The following is a 20,359-nucleotide window of genomic DNA, read 5'->3' on the forward strand; positions in this document are numbered from 1 at the left end:
GTGTGTGAGAGCTTGTTATCGTGCAGACTTGAGCGCCATGGCCTCGGGTCGACGTGCAGATTCAGAACCCGACCAAAAGAAGTGCTGAATCAGCACAACACTATGAAACACTTCGGTGTGAGTGTTAGAACACAACCAATCGACTTTAACAGTCTCAGTTCTGTTCTGCTTTTGGCTTTGCTGTAAACTGCAATTTTCTTATTCATTGTAGCAGATTTATGCTCTTCTGAGCACCAAATGTTTCACCCAAATGTGCCATGAGAGACATTAGACATGTCTTACCTAATTTTGGAATTATTTGGCATAGAGACAAAAATCACAAATCCACTTGTAGCTTCATAATTTAGTTGTTTAAAAAAAGATGCTTTTTTTTAGTTATTTTATTCAGATCGTTTTGTATTTTTATTTATTTGCTGTTCGATTTTCAAGGTGGAAGTTAGCTGTGTTATAAAGACTTTTTGACCAATCACATGTTTTCTTATTGAGTCTCTATTTCTGGTGGTATTGCAAGACTGCAGTGCAGACTGTGATGGAAATATCAATGCCAAATTAAGTTCAGTGTTAATTATATATATTTATATAATACAAGTAAAAAACTAAATTAATCAAAACTATTAATATTCCCACAGTTTATTGTTACCTCATAAGTAAAAGTTGTTAGAAGTTGACTGAATTACACACAGATCATATCATATGATAATAGTTTTTGGCACGTGAGTGTAAAACGTAACGTGTGAGTTAGCTAATTCATTCTTTGTGGCTAAAAATGTCATCATTACAACTCCTTAGAATCTCTTAAAAGGGACAGATATGTTGTTGGTAAAAGAAAATCACAAGAGGAGGAACATCCGAGCACAAATTAGACAACAAAAGTTCCAAAGTGGGAAGCGTTCTATAAGAACTAGCTGCTTGAAACAGCAGCTAAAAGAGTTCAAAACAGTCAAGTTTCATTTAAAATTACCCTGAATGAAATCTCAGGGGGTACTTGAGGCAAATAGTTGAAGCTGAAGGGGTTCAGCTGAAAAAAAAAAGGCTGGGAACCCCTGCCCTACACCAATCAACACCCAAATCCGGTCCTTCAACAACAGAATTGTGTGTCTTCTGTGCTAAAAAAAAAAAAAAAAAGAAAAAAAAAGATATAAAACATCACATATCTATATGAAACAGGAGCATTTTTATGGACTGAAACAAAAATGGGTAAAAGGCATAGACCTCTGAGGGTTAAGCTTTTGCTTTTTTTTTTCTAGCTATCTTTTTTATTAGCTAGATTGTATTATAGTCAAACGTTGTGGGTGTTGTATAATATTTATTTAAACCTCAGACACTCGTGTAGGACTCTATTTTATATTTTATTTACTACTTTATATTGGAAAATAATCTAATAATCTAGTTCTATTAGAGTCCTGTTAGGATTCGAAAGTTTTTTATAGCCTTTGTTAAACATCTTTTCTTTATCCAGTTGCCATTCTGTGTGACTAAACATTAAACATTAGAAACTCTGGATGTCCACATCCATTTTACAGACAGTGTGTGGAACCCATACATGCATCTCAGGTCAATATACAGCGGGGTGCAGAAGTCTGACTGGACTAGTGAAAGTGCTTCTATTTTGCATTCTTTTCTAATTTAATACAACAATTTTCATTAGAAATTTTATTATTGACAACAATTTGAGAGAAAAGTAGAAACTTTGAAATATTTACATGAATTTCAGAGTTTCTTATTATTTGGTATGTCCCCTTTTTGCTTAAATGACAGTGTGCACTCGAGCTGGCCTTATGATCCATTTTATTTACAAGCTGGCCTTATGATCCATTTTAGATCAAATCCATTGGAGTGTTGTCTGAACACATGCTTCAATAGAAGAGATTAGCCATGAGAAAAATCTGACCTGTTGCACAATGCAGTTAATATTAAGGTCATAGAAATAAGTAAAATAGGGATGTTAAATAGGGACCTAGAAATAGTGCAGAACCCTGAATATTAAATATTTTTAAAGATATTAAATTAATTAAATTAATTAAATTAGATTAAATTAAAAATATTTCTAAAACCTGAAAAAAATGAAAAAAATAAAGTCCCAGATTTTCAATGTGGTCTCAGATGTTTGGACCCCACTGTATATATTTTTCGAAACAAAAAATGAATTGATGAAACATGCATGGACCTAAATTCATTGAACACAGGGCATGTGAGTTTAAAACCCTCATAAGTGCATGGAAAACTGTATGCAGGGTTGTGTGTGTAAATATGGTGTGAGAAGGAGCCAGCAGGTCAGCAGCAGTGTGGCCTAAGGCTCCTCTGTGAGCTCTGTAGGGTGGAAAGACTTATCACTGGCTCCTGTGAAATAAACTCACGCCGTCCAGATTAAACAAACTGAAAGCAAGAATGGAAAATGAATGAAACGTAACGTGAGCCCTGCCCTATAGCTTTCAATTTTTTGCATGTGCCTGACCCAGGAAGTATACGGTGGAAGATCACGTAGCCAGTGGAACTTCCTGCAGCCGAGGGCAGGGCCGATATGTGTGTGTGCATGTGTGTGTGTGTCTTGTGCCAAACAACGCTACCCAGCCCATCCGCTGGTTGTGAAGAAAAAAACAAACCTGCACGAAAACCCTGTCTAGATTGTGTGAATGTGTGTTGCATTGTATTGCATTAGCACTGTGCATGTTCAGTGATTTGGAAGAATAGAATTTGGCTCAACCTGGTTACACTAACCTGAGACCTGATTGGGTCACTGGGTTCTTTCTGGGTCATAGCAATTAAATAAACACACACACACACCTCCACACACACTTTCTGATATAAAACCTTATGTAAGTTGGATTCACCTTGATCGGGACAGATGGGTTGTGATACTGACTTTGTGTCTGCATGAGTATGTGTGTGTGTGTGTGTGTGTTTGTGTGTGCAGGTTTTAGGGTAAATGTCCCTGTACTCAAATAATTTTTGAACTTAAGGGGTCATCTGGCTGATCTCCATAATAAATAAAGAGCATTATATAAATAACATTTTTTGATTGGTTTGAACTTTTGCTCTTTACTCACACTTGATTGGTTCAAGTCCCCATCTCAAGTCACAGTTGAAGGCTTGGTCATGACTCACACTCGACTGGTTGAAGTCTCGCTCTCAATTCAAACTTCATTGGTTCAACTTTCAGTCTTTACTCACAACTGATTGGCTAAAGTCTCTCTCTTGACTCGCACTTGATTGGCTAAAGTCTCTAAGGTCGGGGCCTTGAGTCATAACTGACTGATTAAAATTTCAGCATTGTTTCATGCTACATTGGTTACAGTCTCAGCTTTGACTCACATGTGATTGACTCTTGACTTTGTTAATTTTGTTAAAAAATGACTAATTCAACAATTCATTACTTAAAGTAAATCTGTAACACTGAGAGAAAAGAATGCTAGCTACCTTACTGTGTGTCAAGATCATGGATGTAGTGTTTTCCGTTGAAGTCAGATGGTGATCGTCAGTGGAAAATTAATTTACAATGGACCTTAAGTATCTGTAGTAGAACTGAATTTTAATTTTTAAATTAATTACTAAAATAACATTGTATGGTTTAAGAATCTCTGGCTTAACATCCAGCTTAAGATCAACTTGTGTCATTGGTGTTCTTGCTGGTAAATTGTATTATGCTTATGTAACCCTGATGGCCTCACACACCCACACTGCCTGTACATTATCAATGCAGAGACTACATTTCCTCATTTCCGTTGTGCTGAAAAAGCAGGAGGTCGTCCTCAGACATGTGGGCGTGTTATCTCTGCTTCCAGTAACTGACTGCTTGTGTGAACTCTGACAGTCTGCAAGAGTCTGCAATTCTTTGCATCATGCTATATTGGGAAAGAACGCCAACGAATTAATGATGGACCCTGAGGCTTCCTCCAGCTCTGCTCCATGACCAGGTTCTTCGGTTATTTCTCATTCTTAATCTGAACATGCTGCAGGAGAAGCTCGTTTTAGAGAGCAAGAAGATGAATATCACACACCACAGACCTACACAATTCACCATAGAAAACTACACACACACACACACACACATCAAGCCACCGGTGAATCACAGTGTGAATATAATTACATTATTACCCACAGCAGAACAGTGTGGAAAATGACTCAGCTGAGTAATGACCATGCTTTGCAGACTAAGTGTGTTTGTATTGTCTGTCTAAAAAAGTCGGGAAATAATATTGTGTCATTGCACACTCCAAAACAAAATGACATCCACAATGATATAGGTCAATAATCCTATAACATAACACACTGGGCTGTAACATCATTATTCCCGTTATAGCTGTTACATTTCCACCGTTGCTGACCGTGTTCATTTCAAGGACATCCAAGTCTGAAATATACACAGGACACGTTGCGACATTGGACACGAGCCATGTTACATTGCTTTTGATTTCACCATGATCATGATCCAACCCTTCCTCTGTGTGTCTCCATACTTCAGTCTCCTCCCACCAGGGGCCTGGGCTCTCTCTGAATTGGAGGACATGAACACACCATACCAACGCCCCCCTAAAGTATATACACAGATGGAATATCCACAGAAGTGTTCCTGGCCTTGTCCTAAATTCTCAGTGTGTCACTGTCACTAGTCTCTATTTATTTTACAGCTGTACTAAGCCATGCTGTCTTCAATTTAAATGCGAGCGTATGTATCAACAAGTGATTTTTTATATTTTACCAACCTACCAATGCATAAAGCAGTGAAACAGAAAAATTACTTTAATGTCCAGACATATCTAGCATTGCCTAGACAAATGACAAATACAATCAAGACTAGAACCCAAGAGACCCAGGAATATGGACAAAAATGAACATAATACAGTATAATTCCTGGGCCACACTACAAGATCCTAACCAACAGTTAGATATTAGGTATTAGAGACTTCAGATTTCACTGATTTTGTTTTGTGGATTGCTAGAAGATTTGCCCAGAATAAAACATCACGCACTTTCACATTATGGTCCAAAATCCAATGATTCAACTCTCAGAACTTGGGATCTTGCAGAATTGCTTGTGAAAAACTGTGACTTCAGATCAATACAAACACGGTGGCTGAAAGTTCACACATTCTTTAACACATGGTTCTTGGAAAAAACATCACATTCTGGTTTAAGAAAGCATGACAGACTGATAGTAGGTTTGCTCGCCTAGTTAGTCTAGCTAGCTAAACTGGAGAAACATTAGTTAAAGTTAAAATCGAATTATCTTCTCACAAGATATCTGATAAATCACTGGACCAGATTTCAGTACTTGTACTGCTTACCATATAGTGATGACGTCTTCTGTGAGGATAAGTTTATTTATCATTTTTTTGGAAGGAGTCTCCAGTGTCAATGCTTTAAAACAGTCAGAATTAAAGCTGTAACTTCAAGCAAGATTTCTTTTTGTCACATGACAAGCTGTATTCTTTTGTATTATTAGCTTTAAAGGAGATAAAGAAAAAATAGAGATGAGAGAGTGACTGTTTATACTTGCTATCATGTAGCTTGTTTTGTGGAACATGTGTGATGTGTCGTTCTTTAAGAAACACTAATTGCTGGTGTTGGTATAAGAGGAAAACTGCTATGGGATGTGCAGTTACTGGAACATAATTAACTTCTGGGCTGTAACAGTAACTCCACTTTGCGTTGCACCATATCACACCATACTGTCACTGATTATTTTCCTATAACTGCACACCCCCATGTTTTTTTTCCCTTTTTTCTCCAGTCAAACCAGACTGATGAGGAATATGCAGAGAAATAACTAAATTCATTTATATTCATTGCTTTTAATTACATTTCTGATGAATTATGGGAACAGGGCAGGTGCCCAAGCACACAGAGTCATCATTATTTGTAATTTGCAAACTGATCTGTTGAGCCTCTTGAGTAAAACCTACATGATTACTCTTTGATCTCGATATTAATAATATTAATAAATCTAAATGAGCATGCATGAGGTATGACTGCTGTTCTTTAGATGTGCATGATGTATCAGTGTAACTCTATGTGTGTGTGTGAAAGACATGCAAGCATTGTGACAATACTGGATAATAAAACTGTACGTCAGTGTGTGTCCTACAGAGACACAGGGTGTGTGTAGGTGTGTTTCTAAGCTTGAAGGCCAAAGCTTGAAGGCAGACACAGTGACTCCTTTAAGCAAGCGTGGCTTTGTTTCCTCCGCATTGTGTGCGAGTGTGTCGCCAGTGCGCAGATGCTTTGTCTAAACAGCTCCCTCTGTCTATTATATTCTTTCCGTTTAGACGGGCGTCTCGGGCTGTCACTGACAGACTGTCCCCTCATGTGCGTGTGCATGTGTGTGTGTAAGGAACACTTTTTACTGTGTTCAGATGCTTAACAATGACTATGCACCAGCTGATTTCCTGAGCGGCCTTTCCTCAGATTCTTCTGTCACCACATTGGCTTCCCGCTAATACACACACTTGCAAACACACAATCATTCCCTCATTATGCAATGGCACAGTGTGACAGTCCCAGTCTCTCAAGAGGACGGGCGGGAATAACCTTCTATTCAGAAGTCCTGGAGGAAGAGGCTGAGGAAGAGGAGGGAGCTGCGTGCCAGTGAGGCTCCACTCAGGAAACACACGCTGTTCTTTTCTGCAGTGTCGCCTGATGAAAAGAGAGCGTGTCACACTCCAAAACAAAAAATGTTCTTTTTCATTTTCATTAGAAGTTTCTACTTCTGACTCTGAGGAAACGAAATGTCTTTTCTTGAAAGGTTTCACTCATTCGATTCATTTTAATTCAATTTTATTTATATAGCGCTTTTAAAGCTCAACACTGTCACAAAGCAGTTTTACAGAAACCCCGATGGAGATCTAGATCCCTAATGAGCAACCCGGAGAACAGACTGTGGCAAACTCCCTGAGATGACATAATGAAGAATCCTTGAGAAGGAACCAGACTTAAAAGGGCACTCATCCTCTTCTGGATGACCTCGGATAGTGATTATAAATCATTACGGTGTAGACAAACAGCACTCTGTCTATGCGCCTGTGCTTACTGTAGCCTCAGATTCCTGTTCTTGGCTGACAGGAGTGGAACCTGATGTGGTCTTCTGCTGTTCTGGCCCATCTGCCTCAATGTTCAGCATGTTGTTCATTCTGAGATGCTTTTCTACTCACCACGGTTGTAAAGAGTGTTTATTTGAGTTTCCATAGCCTTCCTGTCAACATGAACCACTCTGGATATTATCCTCTGACCTCTCTCATCAACAAGGTGTTTCTACACACAGAATTCCCAGAATCACTTTCTGATGTTTGATGTGAACATTAACTGAAGCTCTTAACCTGTATCTGCATGATTTTATGCATTGTGCTGCTGCTACATGATTGGTTGATTGGACAATTGCACGAACATGCAGCTGTACAGGTGTTCCTATTGAAGTGGCTGGTGAGTGTATATCCGAGAGGACAGAAGCATGAGTGCGTGATGTTGTGTACAACCCTAACGCAAAACTGCACCTGCTGCCGTCATATGGATGTCCTATAGTGACTTCTGATGCGGTTTTCTTGTTTTTCTGCATTTGTGTTTTCTTTACTCTCTATGTGTTTGCAGTCTCAGCACGTATTCCTGTATTGATCATAAGCCAATTATTCACAGTGTTATTCAGGGGTTTGTGTGTGTGTGTGGTTTTTAGTGTATTACTGTGTACTTGTGGTTATCATGTGGGTTTCTGTTCTTGACTTCTGATCTGGATTTACTTCATGTTGTTGTCACATGTTCCTCCATCCCACCAAACCCCCACCCCCCCCACCCCCCGTGTGTTTTTAGTCTCTGCATATACACAGGCATTGATGAGAAGCCAATCATTTACAGATCCCAAACGTGAGTCATGCTCGTCATAGATTTGTGTTTTTCATGTGTGTGATGTGTAATGTCTCATGTTGACCTTGATATTACAGACTCTCTCTGTCCTTGCTAGTCATATGGAAGCCAGACAGTGATGTTGTCATCTTGTTTTCCCCCTTATTTCTGCTTTTTCTCAGTGTCTCTCTTACACTTTGACGCTATGTCTCTCGCCCCCTGTGTTTTAACCATATACATTTATTGATTGTAAGCTCATTTGCAGTGTGTTCATGATTTACAAATAAGTCACAGGAGCACTGCCAGCAGGGCTTCTGTGCATTTGTATTTGTGTGTGTGTGTGTTTGTGTGTGTATCTGAGTCTGTGGGTTTCACAGAACTGCCTCACAGGATTGGTGTGTGTAGGAGAGGTGTTGGCAGATTGGTATGTCAGAGTGTTGCATCACTGAAGGGCATTAACGGTTAAAAGAGGTCAAAGACCTGCACAGGCAATGATGGGAAACCACAGAGGGGAAGAGGACAGTGATTTAGTAAACAGTACTTCATACTTTATTGCTTTGTTTTTTTTTCAGTTAGCACAGTTAGTGTATTTTCCCAACTTTATAATGCTTCTTTTTTAAAATAAAACTTACATATTGATATAATAATGTTTCCAGTTGCCTAATGGTAATATGTCTGTTAGTTCCTGCTTTTAAATCGTTATGGAAAGCTCACGGAAGTTAACACTGCAACTCCCACTAGGATGCTTGCGAAAATTAGCGTCACAGCAGAAGTGACAAAAACGTCACTATTTCAGTCAAAGTACAAGGTTATAGTACTGAACGTTTCTTTATAATGACCAAGATGTGTTTACACAGTCAGGGAGGTATTTGCCAGACCCAAAAGTGAACTTGAGCAAAGAAATAATCCTACAGTACGTCAATACTAACAGGACATAAACTAAACCAGACTACACCAGTAAGGGCATCTGACGTAAAGCTAACATTATGTATAATAAACATGCCTAGTACATTACCCCTCATTAACCTTTGCCCTGGGGCCACAGACAAATATGAGGGTAAAAAGGTGAGATGGTAAAAGGGTAATGAATGGAAAAAAAGGCAGATTTAATGAGTTTCTGAATGATCATACAGGTGAGGGTATTTATCTTATGGCTCTTGTGGACCTTCTGCTCAAGATCCTTCTCCTATTAGCCAGATTCTAGAGTAGCTAATGATGATGAAAACGAACAAGGTGACAAAGATTGCAGCTAATACTAGTCCAAGTACAGTTATGTCTGATGAAAATGGCTGAATCTAGTTGGTGATAAAGACCCACTAGCTGAAAGGGCCTCAAGCATAGATAACTATGCAGGGTCTATGCAGGAATGAATGAGTAGTGCTTTATTAACGACTAAGTTACTACTATTAACTACTAATGAATAATAATGAAGTAATGGTTTGGTAGTTCATTATGAACTAAGTAATATCTACAGAGTCCTATATAGCTCCTTTTTCACTTACAATACTCTTCCAGATCATCATTAAATCCTAAGGAAGGACACAGTAACACTTCAGTCATTAACGAACATATACAAATGACTTACCCATTCCTTAATGTTTGGTATTACTGTCTCCTTCCCAACAGGTTAATGATGATCTGGAACAGATTTGTGCTTCATGTTAATGTTAGGTAATAAACCAGTAATGTATTATTACTTACAGAGCATTTACCCAGTATTCTGTAGTAGTTAATAGTAGGTGTTAATACTGTACTACTCATTTATTCCTGCCTAGACCCTGGATAGTTACCTATGAGTTATACTGAACTATAGTTCAATAAGTGAAAAGTGTTACTGAATAAAATACTGGTTATCATAATAATGAAGTTGCGATCTGTCGATCTTATTCCATCAACTGAATGTCTTTTTAAGTAAGCCGAGGACGTCTTTGGCTGCAAGCATGAAGAACAGATGACTCGACAGAAAATTAAGGAAAAATGTGCACAGTGCATTATGAAAAAATGGCAAATGACAAAATGTATTGGTAAAGCTTTACGTACACTAAGGTTCCCTAAACTAACATTATTTACATTAGTTAACATGAACAAACCATCAACTTCAGCATTAATAAACTGCATGTAATGTTAATAAAGTAACAAAGTGAGTTAACACAAGTATTAATTGATGTTTGTTCAGATGTTGACTAAACATACCTGCATTAATTCATGTTTATTCGATCCATTAATAAATCTACATAAATTCGCAAGAATTATAGGACAACATGTTCCTAAATGGTAAATGTTGTTATCTTACTGAACTCTGGTCTCCAGGTGTAAACGTTAAATGGAACTTGTGCTTCAGGCTCAGTTCTGAATTTTGCCAGTTAACAGCCACAAACATGGGGTGTTATTTAATTAAAGTCATTGTGGGCTTTAGTTTACTCATGATGGTATGAGCATTGGCTTATTTGGTTTATTATATGAAAAGAAACATCAGTTAATACAACTTTATTATTACAAATACTTTGTTAATGTTACTGATAGTGTATTAATGGTAAAGTTCATGTTAACTAATGCATTAAATAATGCCATTCCTTCATGTACAGTGTTATCAATTTATTGATTTCCCAGAGGCATACTTCAGGCTACTGAGTCAGTGAATGAGAACTGAATGATAATCCAGTGTAGATCTTAATATTCTGGTTTTATTGGCATTGTGTTTGTGATACAGTATTTGCTATAGATGGCTTCACAAAATGAAATTGTAAGTATCTCCCCTTGCATGTTTTTTTCATGATTTCTTACTCTAATGTGCACTCAATCAAGTAGGTGTGTATATCCGGCCATTGATAGTTCAGGCATTTCATCTGGTTGTAGACAAATCACCAAGGCATATGAGTCTTTGGGAGTTGTCCCATGTGTCAGCATCAATTTTGCAAAATAGCATTCCTTATATTTCACTTACTTTGCAGCAAGGTTTTGGGGAAAACAGTTTTATGTGGGAAAAAAAGGTTGCCTACAAATGTTTACAAATTTTAAAATGCTCTGTTTGCTAAAGAAGCCCAAAAAGGCTTTGCTAATCACTCATAGACTGGGCTTGGAATAAATGCTAGTCAGTGGTTTGTATTCTTAGCTCTTCCGGACTCCTTCTCTCTGGGTCATGTCATGTTCCATTTTTTTTTCAAATATTCATCCATCAAAGACTCTTTTCCTGAGGAATTGCCTTGATCATCCCTTAAAAAGACAGCACCTATCATGGGTGTCTCTCTGATGAAGCATGAAAAAGAGCTAAAATTGGAAAATGGGGAATGAGGGAAGAGTGAGAGATGACCAGAGAAACACTGAGTCAGGAAAAGAGGGAAAGTCGCTGTGTGTTCGAGTGTGTGTGTGTGTGTGTGTGTGTGGGACAGAGGATTTTAGAAAAAGATTAAGAGTAAGAGAGAATTAAGGTACTACTAATTAATATATTGTAGTTCCATTCTTCACTTTCATACATCTGCATAAAATGTATACTATTTATTTTATTTAATTTGTATATGTCCATCCCTGTGTGTGTGTGTTTCCTGAGCAGTGGAGTTGTGTGTGACCCTTGACCCTGAGCTGAGCTGAGCAGACTGCTGTCTCCAGCTCCTGTCTGCTTCTTCCTGTGCACACACACCCCACTTCCTGTGCAGAGCAAGCTTGGCTATTTTAGACCAGCTTGAGCCTGGAATGTCATAAAAGAAGCAGGAGAGGAGACACACTGGCTCCCAGTGCTGTTTGTGTGTGTATGTGTATGTGTGTGTGTGTGTGTGTGTGTGTGTGTGTGTGTATTAGGAAGTCATTAAGGATTCCATCAGCATTATGATAGTGGAGATTGAGGAAAGCAGGAGGCTGTCGAGTAGAAGAGGATGAAAGAGGCCATGCTGATCTCACGCTATTTCCTCTGCCTTCATATGATAAGGAAGTAATTTTTAAAGTTAATGCACATTTTTTTTCTACTATGATCATTGGTTTAGCAACGTAGCAGTTTACACCTCCTGAATGGTCACCACATGAAAGGCAAAAGCTGATATATTGTCATCATTTTATATAATTGTCTTTTTATCATGTAACTTTTTCATTTTTACTTTTGATATTGGAAAATGTTTATTATTTTTTTTAAGTGTAATTCACTTTGTAATGTCCACCATACTAAAAACTACCTAGCAAAACAATTTCTAAGGATTACAACATGACAGGACAGGTTATTATAAAAATATAATGATATATGTTTTAATTAAGTACTTTTTATCCATTTATACTTACATTTAATGTTGTGGAACATTCATGAAAACACTTAGTACCTGTTATCACTTACATTATAGCAGCTATAAACAGTCGTTCCCTCACTATCCCCTCTTTTTTCACTATATTGAAGTTAAAAATACAAAAAAATTGGGGGAAATGTAAACAGCACCTTCCAACTGGAGAAAATTCATATTAAACACTGACTACATAAACATGCAATGCCTTCAAGGAATTAATGTAAGTAATCAATTTAGTTTATATTATAATTTATAATTTATGATTGATAAACTCTAAAGATTAGTAAGCTAATGATAGCTACTATTTTTAATTAGTAAATGAAGTGTCTGATTGCTTTCAAGATGGCATAACAGGAAGTTAAGGGAACTATGGGAAAATGAGGAATCGAAGGGGGTCACAGCACAGTGCGAATTCTCAGTGGCCCATGAACTCTGGGTTTGAGTTCCCAGTGTTCCTAGTTCTTCATAAATTTAACAAATGTCACTTTTCCATCAGGCAGTGTACATATCCAAAACTATGTATACCCTTTTCAGATACATGAGCCATTTTTTTTTTCTTTTTGCATGATAGTACCTGGTGCCAATATGTAAGATAAGATGCTCTGATCATAGTACCAAAAAAATGAAAGCGCTTCAAGGTTTGATTTTATTTTTACACAAAATTTGGAACTCTTCCCAGGGTAAGTTTTAAATTGAAGCGTTATCCATTTTGGCTCATGATTAGTGCACCGTCCAGACTTTAATCTACAAGGACGAAGAAAGCCAAAATGAAACTGTAGCTTTACAGCTCGAATTAATACTTCTGCTGCTGTGTGTCATCTGAGCACACTCTTCTCAGAGGAAAGACAGAGAGAGAGAGAGAAAGAGAGAGAGAGAGCACATCCTGGCAAGAAGGGTAACAAAAATTTAACCCAGGTGCCTAGTTTCAACACAAGTCAGTAGGCAATAGAAATAAGAAGAAATATGGGATCAGGGATTGGGTCGAGTACCATGTACTGTACTGTCCACTGATGAATAACAGAGTGTCCGGTCTTCATTCCTCTATGAAAGGAATGAAGAAATGTGGACGGAATGAAGAAGTGGTGACAGAGCAATGAAAGATCAGACACAGTGACTCAATCAGATTGCCTTATCAGACACAGCTGTGTGTAGGCTGAAGCGAGCAGAGTGAGAGCTGCAGATGTACATGCACAGACTGCCCTGGTGGCTTGTTGGCCTCTGTGTCAGTGCGTGTGTGTGTGTGTGTGTGTGTGTGTGAGAGAGCGAGAGAGAGAGAGAGAGAGAGAGAGAGAGAGGGAGAGAGAGAAACTGCTCCAAAAAGGGATTTTTGTTATATAACCCTCTCTGTCTCTCTTTCTCTCTCTCTCTCTCTCTCTCACACACACACACACATTCAAAAATATATTAAGATATCACTCATTACTCTCTTCTTGTAATATATATGTGTGATAGAGATGTAACCAAATATGAATACATTATCTGTAGTGCTTCAATTACTCAGATTGAACAGATAATAATGTTCCAAACAGATACAAATATAGATATGAATAGGAGGCACACTATTAGATTTGGGCTTTTTTAGAAGGCTTGCCAGAAAAGTTCACAGACGGAATCCACTGAAAACCAAAAACAAATAAGTTGTGCAAGCGGTGTGAAGTTATGCTGAAATAAAGACCACGTTCTTTAACACAGACATCTGGCGATCCTTAGTAACTGCCTGGTCCAGGTAGCGGTGGTTTACAATAGGCTACTATTGTGTTTAGACTGTCCAATAAATTTAAAAATGTTGTAAGTAGGTACAAACAAAAATAATAAATGGTAGGGTTCATATGTAATAAAAAAACATCAGGTTTAGGCCACACCCACTTCGGTAACTCTGAATACAGATACAGATGGGAATGTTTGGAGCACTAAACAGATATGGATAGAGAAACAGCTGGTGGCATTGTTAAATGTCGACTTTTCCTACTATATATATGGCTCTGAAAATGCCAAGACAAATGAAAAGTGCGAAAATTAAAAGCATTGAACGATTTCTTTCAGACTTCAGGAGCATCACAGACATTTTGAAAGCCGATATCTGATTACAAACTGAATTTTTTAGGTTTATGTGCATTTCGCTAGAGCACTTAGCTTTATCCAATAATTTCCGCCTAGGAAATCACACTTAGCTAGTGAGGTTTTAGACAGCTTTAGGCAGACTGACTGTTTTCATCACGGCCTTTGTTAAACTTAAAGATCTTAGCAGGAAGATATCACAGGTGAGACGTAAAAAGTAAATAAAAACATTTCCTTGTCATTTTGGTAAAATATATTTATTGTTTCCTAAATTCGAGGTGTCAAAATATGTTATAGGCAGAAAAAAAAATCTTTTTTAATCTGTTTGCTGGAATTCAGCCACAGCGATATCTGATAGGCTTTCTCACATGACCACTGATATACTCTCTCTCTCTCTCTCTCTCTCTCTCTCTCTCTTTCTTTCTCTTTCTCAAATCTTACACACACTTTTGTTAAACTGAGCTATGACACACTAAAACCAGACATGTCCAGACAGCCTCATTCACACTCATTTGTTTTTCATTTCCTATTTTGAAAAAAAATGAGAGTGTGACTATTCGTTTTGGCGCTTTTTTTGTGAACAAGACAAAGGTTGCATTTGTGTGTGTGTGTGAGTGAGTGCGTGAGTGTGATATATGCGTCACTGGTGCTACTAGATGTCACCTCTGGATAATCCATCCATTCAGCATTGTTGTGAAGTGTGTGAATGATACGTACAGATTCAAGCAGCAAACAGGTAGGTGGAATAGGGCTGTGGAATTCAGAACCTCACACAGACACACACTTCTGACACAGCATTCTTAGCTGTAATGTGAAAACGGAGGATGGAGAATCCAGCTCTCTACCTCCTACCACCCCCCACCCCCTCCTTGACACTCTCTCTGTCAACCTACATGCACACTGTTTTCACCTCCTGGATATTTCCTATATTTTTATATTACCTACATGATCATTTCACCATCAAGTTAGAACTTCTATAACAATCTGTGCATGGTAAATAGCAAATATGGATAAGCTCACCTGGATAATGTAGATTTGTACTTAAGAACTGCTGCTGTAATCATAAAGACTGTCCTGTGCTTATCCAGGACTCTTATTCACAAAATGTTCATACTGAAAAACACACTTAAAAACTGAAAAAACACTGAAAAAAAAAAAGATTCAGTGTTTCAGTAAATATGACAAAAACAAATCTGTGATTTTTACACAAAAAAGCAAATTATTAGAATTACATAAATGCTTTAAGTTCTGTACTAAATTAGAAAAGAAGTAATGTTTACTTGAACTGATTGCATACTAAAGTGGGGGCTTGGTTTTTGAATCTGATTTGCATATGCATACACAGAACTTTAAACGGATTGAATTTTGAGCTTTATTGATTTGCTGTTTTCAATACTTCTTGTTTTGTGTTGGCTTTAGTTTTTCTTGAGTAAATTTCCCTCTAATATTTTTTCAATGTAGTGTATGTCTTTTCTACACCTAAAAATATTGGAGTGAAATTTACTCAAGAAAAGTGTGAATTGTTGAATTGAACCTTGAATTGTTCTCATCAGAAGTACAGTAGCTCTCCAATGCACTTACGAGAGCTTTCATAAAGACTTAACTGGTAGAACCCAACATGATTACTTAAGTAACGTCAGTGCACACACATATACACACCATACACATGACCGAGAAACATTATGTCATGCCAGTGCTGGAATCCACCAGGAACTCCACTTCCCAGAACACACTGCGGCCTCCAAACATGTCCGCCACAGACTACAATCCCCAACACCTCACTCCACCGGCATGTTCCCATTCACCCGAATACTAACCAGGCACCCCTTTTTCCAATCACACCCTCACCCTATATATACATGTAGTTACACAATGGCTGCTTGCGAAGTAATTCTCAGTGTACTTTTACCTGACTTACCAAGCCTTTTGTTTTCATGTTTGCTATTCTGGTTTTTGATCTCCCCTTGCTTCCTGTTTTTTTTGTATTTTGAATCTTGCCCTTGAATTGTCGTTTGCTGATCGCCTGACATCTTGCCTGTTCCTGTTTACGAGTTTGCTTCACATTTTGGATCTGTCTGCCAGTTTTAATAAAGTTCTAACTGCAATTGCAGCTGTCTCTGACTCTGTCGCTTGACACACAAAGAGGGTGACCCAAGAAAACTTTACCGAAACACTTGACCTTTCAAAATATTTCATAATACAGTAGGCCTTAAAGTCAACACAAAACAAGAAATATTGAAAACAACCAATCCATAATGCTCAAAATTCTATCAGTTTAAAGTTCTGTGTATGCATATGCAAATGAAGATCAAAAACCACACCCCCACTTCAGTTCAAGTAAACATTACTTCTTTTTGTTTAGTTTTGTGAGTGCTTGCAAAATAATATTAAATAAACCCAGTAAAGGGAGGAAAATATATTAATTCATGTAAATGTGTTTTAGCCGCACATTTACATGAATTAATTTAGTAAAGAACTTAAGGCATTTAAGTATTAGGTTTTAATATAAAGCATTAAGGCATTTCTTATAATTTGCTTTTTTGTGTAAAAATCACAGATTTGTTTTTGTCATTTACTGAAACACTGAATCATTTTTTTCATTAATGATTTATTATTTTATTATCGGACTGTCACTCACCAGAGGATAGTTTCCATTTTGACTCGGATTCCTCTCAGGGTTTCTTCCTCATGTTGTCTATAACGCACTCTGAATAAAAGTGAATTGAATTGTAAATGTAGGATGTTAATATATTAGTTAGAAGCAGTCTTTGGTTCAGGGAGACTGCTCATGATGCTGTACTGAGTGCTCTTTACCTCAGCCTGCTCTGGCAAAGGACTAATTATCAGCACTGCTGGAGTTTACACACACACACACACACACACACACACACACACACACACACACACACACACACAAGCAAAAGCAGAGCTTGCTGTAGCATTATTTGTTATGGGGAACAGACAGACTGATAAGCCTGATATCTGCTGAGGTGAGCAGTGTACTGAGCGACAGAGTCTTACTGAAGCTGGATCACAGAACCTGCCAGCATCAGGTCATAAAGATGCTGATCATCACAGTGAATCAGAGGATAAACTGCTGATCTCTCAGTCTGTATAGATTAGTCCCTGTGTTTATCACTTACAAGAAACGGGGCTTCTTCAACACGCCCACTCATGTTTTCTTGCCTGTTTTTTTCCAAATGATTTTTTTTTTTTTTTTTTGAAGCACTGGTCTTCATTAAGGGACTGATTCTAGCAGGTTCCTGTTTGTAACACTGATTGCAACTTTCTTTTTGGACTTTATAAATAAACTAAAGGTAGGATTTCAAATTTTTATGATTATATATTTAAAAAATTTAAATGTATATAAAAAATTTCAATATTTGTAATGTTTTTGTTATTGATTGCATATTAATTTATTAATGCTTTATCATTAATATTTTTTATTTAATGTTATTTAAATTACTTTGAGATTTTGGGCTTCTTTTTCTTCTTCTTCTTATTATTATTATTAGAGGAATATGTTAATTTTATATTCTGTTTTCCTTTAATGCATTTGGAAACCAGCTCAAATTAGTATACATTTCAAAAAGACAAACAATATTTTAGTAACATTATATTTACAAAATAAGTAAAATAGAAATAAAAAAATAAGAAGAATAAATCAGTACATCTAGAAAAATATGCAAAAATACAAATTTGTGATCTTTATATTTATATATCTTTATATAAAAGGATAATGTGAAGTAAAATGGGAACACTGTGGGTAGAATAAGTTTAAAAAATAGATCTGTTTTTTTATCTATTAATTATTAACTTTTATTAAGTAATAATTATAAAAAGAATAACTAATTAGCTAACTAACAAAAGAAAGAAAGAAAGAAAGAAAGAACGATTCTACAATTAGTTGCAATTTTTATTTATTTATTTGTTTGTTTGTTTTTTGTTTGTTTGTTTGTTTATTAAACTAATTTTTTAATTAGTTTATTAAACAATTTTTTTTTCTGATAAATAAATTAAAATGGGCTCTAAACTCCCATGATCGTTGTTGTGGAATATGCTGCTCTTATGACCTTGAACAGGAACATAACCAAATCTTTGTCCAGCTTCTCACAGCATCTCAGTGAACCTCAAATACTGACACATTTAATATGAAGCAGATCCAAAATAGCTGTTTGGAGTTGAGGTCGTGCACAGATTTCACTGTGAGAAAATCCACAGAAAAGAGACTGACGGATACGATAAGCTCTTACATTTCTATCTCTTTTAAGAGTTTTGTCTTTGTTATAATAACATAGTTATCCTGTACACTATTTGTCCTATAAGGTCTTTATCTGATGCTGGGAGGGGGTTGCTTGGATACAGCTGTCTCTGTGTGTGTCCTGTATCCCTCAGCAGTCACCTTAGTGGCTTCTGATTGGCCAGAGAGACTCCTTGACCTAGCCAATCAGCACGCATAGCACCCTGATGGATACTTACGTGAGTCACGACTCATACACACCTTGAATACAGAGCAGCCAGGCACACACTAGACCAACCCATGACACACACTCACAGATATCAGCACAACCTCTATGGAGGGTAGAGAACATTCTGGATCTGGTTTCATTTCCTGCCTCTACAAAAAGAAGAGATAAGACTTAATTGTGGTGCTCTACTGTCACTAATGAGAAAGCTAATGAAGGCAGGAGGCTTTCTATCTGCAGGCAGACTGGCAGGGAGTTGATGAAGAGGTTTTCAGATGTGATTTAATCAACATCCAGTACAAGCAGTATGGTTAATAAAAAGCTCATAGACTGCTGCCTGAGTTTCATCAGTTCCTCAAAATCCAGAATAACATGGAGACTTCACATTCATTGACACCAATCAGAAGATTCATACACAACAAACCCTGCAATTATGCTACTTTCAAATATTTATGAGAAGACTTCATATTAACGCCCCACTATGTAAAGAATAAAACACCTCAGGACTTCAGCATTGATTATTTTACTAGAACAGCACATCACAGAGTGTTTTATTCCTCTTATACTACAACAACAGTGAAAAGTCATTATTTATCAATGAAAAACACTTCATACCATTACATTTAATGATGCGGACCATCTGCGAAACAAGTTCCTGTTACCACTTAAGTTATAATAGCAGTCATTATAATATAATATAACAATAATATAATAATATAATATAACTGTTATAACATAACAGTCATTCCCTCATCAGCTTCTCTTTTTTCTCTTTTGCAGAGTTAATAATAAACCTATTATGTCACCTATTATGTTACTGAGAAAACAAAAAAGGGCAAATTACTCTGTTCTGAAGACTTTCCTGTAGTGGAAACCTTGCTGACTATTAAAAAGTGCTGATACTTTTTACTTCCATAAATATTAAATCTCCTTACAGAAAACCTCACCATATCAATGATTAGATGTTTTGTCTTTCCTTTAATAAAAAATACATTAAAAAAAACCATTAGTTAGTGAAAAAATTCAGGTTTTCCTCCACGAAAGAGCAATTTGTAGGTTGAAAAATATCACATATTTAAAGACAATATCAACCCCATATTGTCACTACACAATTAATTATTAACTACTTCCTGTTCAACTGGCTAACTGAAGTTTATAATTCATTTATCCTGACTGTTAATGGGAGCTAATATTAGACAGGTACTGTTGTACTGTTGTATCTGATTTCACCGCCAATGCAGAAGCCACCATGGATCCACAATCCAATCCAGTCCAGATGCTAGTCTTTCTCACTCACTTGCCTATTGAACTCACCTGTTTCCTGTTAGCCTTCATTTACATCTGTGTTCTACCAGTTCACTTATCTTTGCCAGGCTTTCTAGGGCTGAGCTTTGTTTTTTCTTTTTTTAATCCCTTTATATGGTGATAGGGATTGTTAATAAATAGCTTGCACATCCATCTTCCTCCATTTTGTGACAGCTACTAATAACTAGCAAGCTAGCATCTATGTCTAGTCTCTGTTCTGTGAAACAGTGAACATAGTAGCACATAAAATTGTTGAACATGGTGCTAGCTAGTGCGAGAATGATTAAAAAGGTTTGATAAACTACTCTGTGGTATAGCTAAAATGCCAGTGATGTCATTTTAATTGTAATCCAATTTTACTTCCTCATGAGGTGACTTCTGAAATCCAACAGTTTTAGGCTAGCAGAACATTTTCAGAATGTTGAAGAACATTCA

General features: G+C 37.0%; 1 long non-coding RNA gene across 2 annotated transcripts in view; it reads right to left on the bottom strand.

Moving 5' to 3' along the window:
* Positions 1 to 20,359, bottom strand: part of LOC113545645 (uncharacterized) — a 31,624-nt gene that overhangs the window by 4,009 nt on the left and 7,256 nt on the right. The window contains exons 3-4 of one of the 2 annotated variants that reach the window (XR_003404639.3): positions 9,416 to 9,468; positions 1,199 to 6,633 (exon numbers count right to left, since the gene is read on the bottom strand). This is a non-coding gene — a long non-coding RNA (uncharacterized LOC113545645). Of the gene's footprint in view, positions 1 to 1,198; positions 6,634 to 9,415; positions 9,469 to 20,359 lie in introns of those variants that run through there. The other variant, XR_008304139.1, reaches the window with a different exon arrangement.

Source organism: Pangasianodon hypophthalmus, chromosome 16 (assembly GCF_027358585.1).
Source record: "Pangasianodon hypophthalmus isolate fPanHyp1 chromosome 16, fPanHyp1.pri, whole genome shotgun sequence".
Taxonomy (NCBI): domain Eukaryota; kingdom Metazoa; phylum Chordata; class Actinopteri; order Siluriformes; family Pangasiidae; genus Pangasianodon; species Pangasianodon hypophthalmus.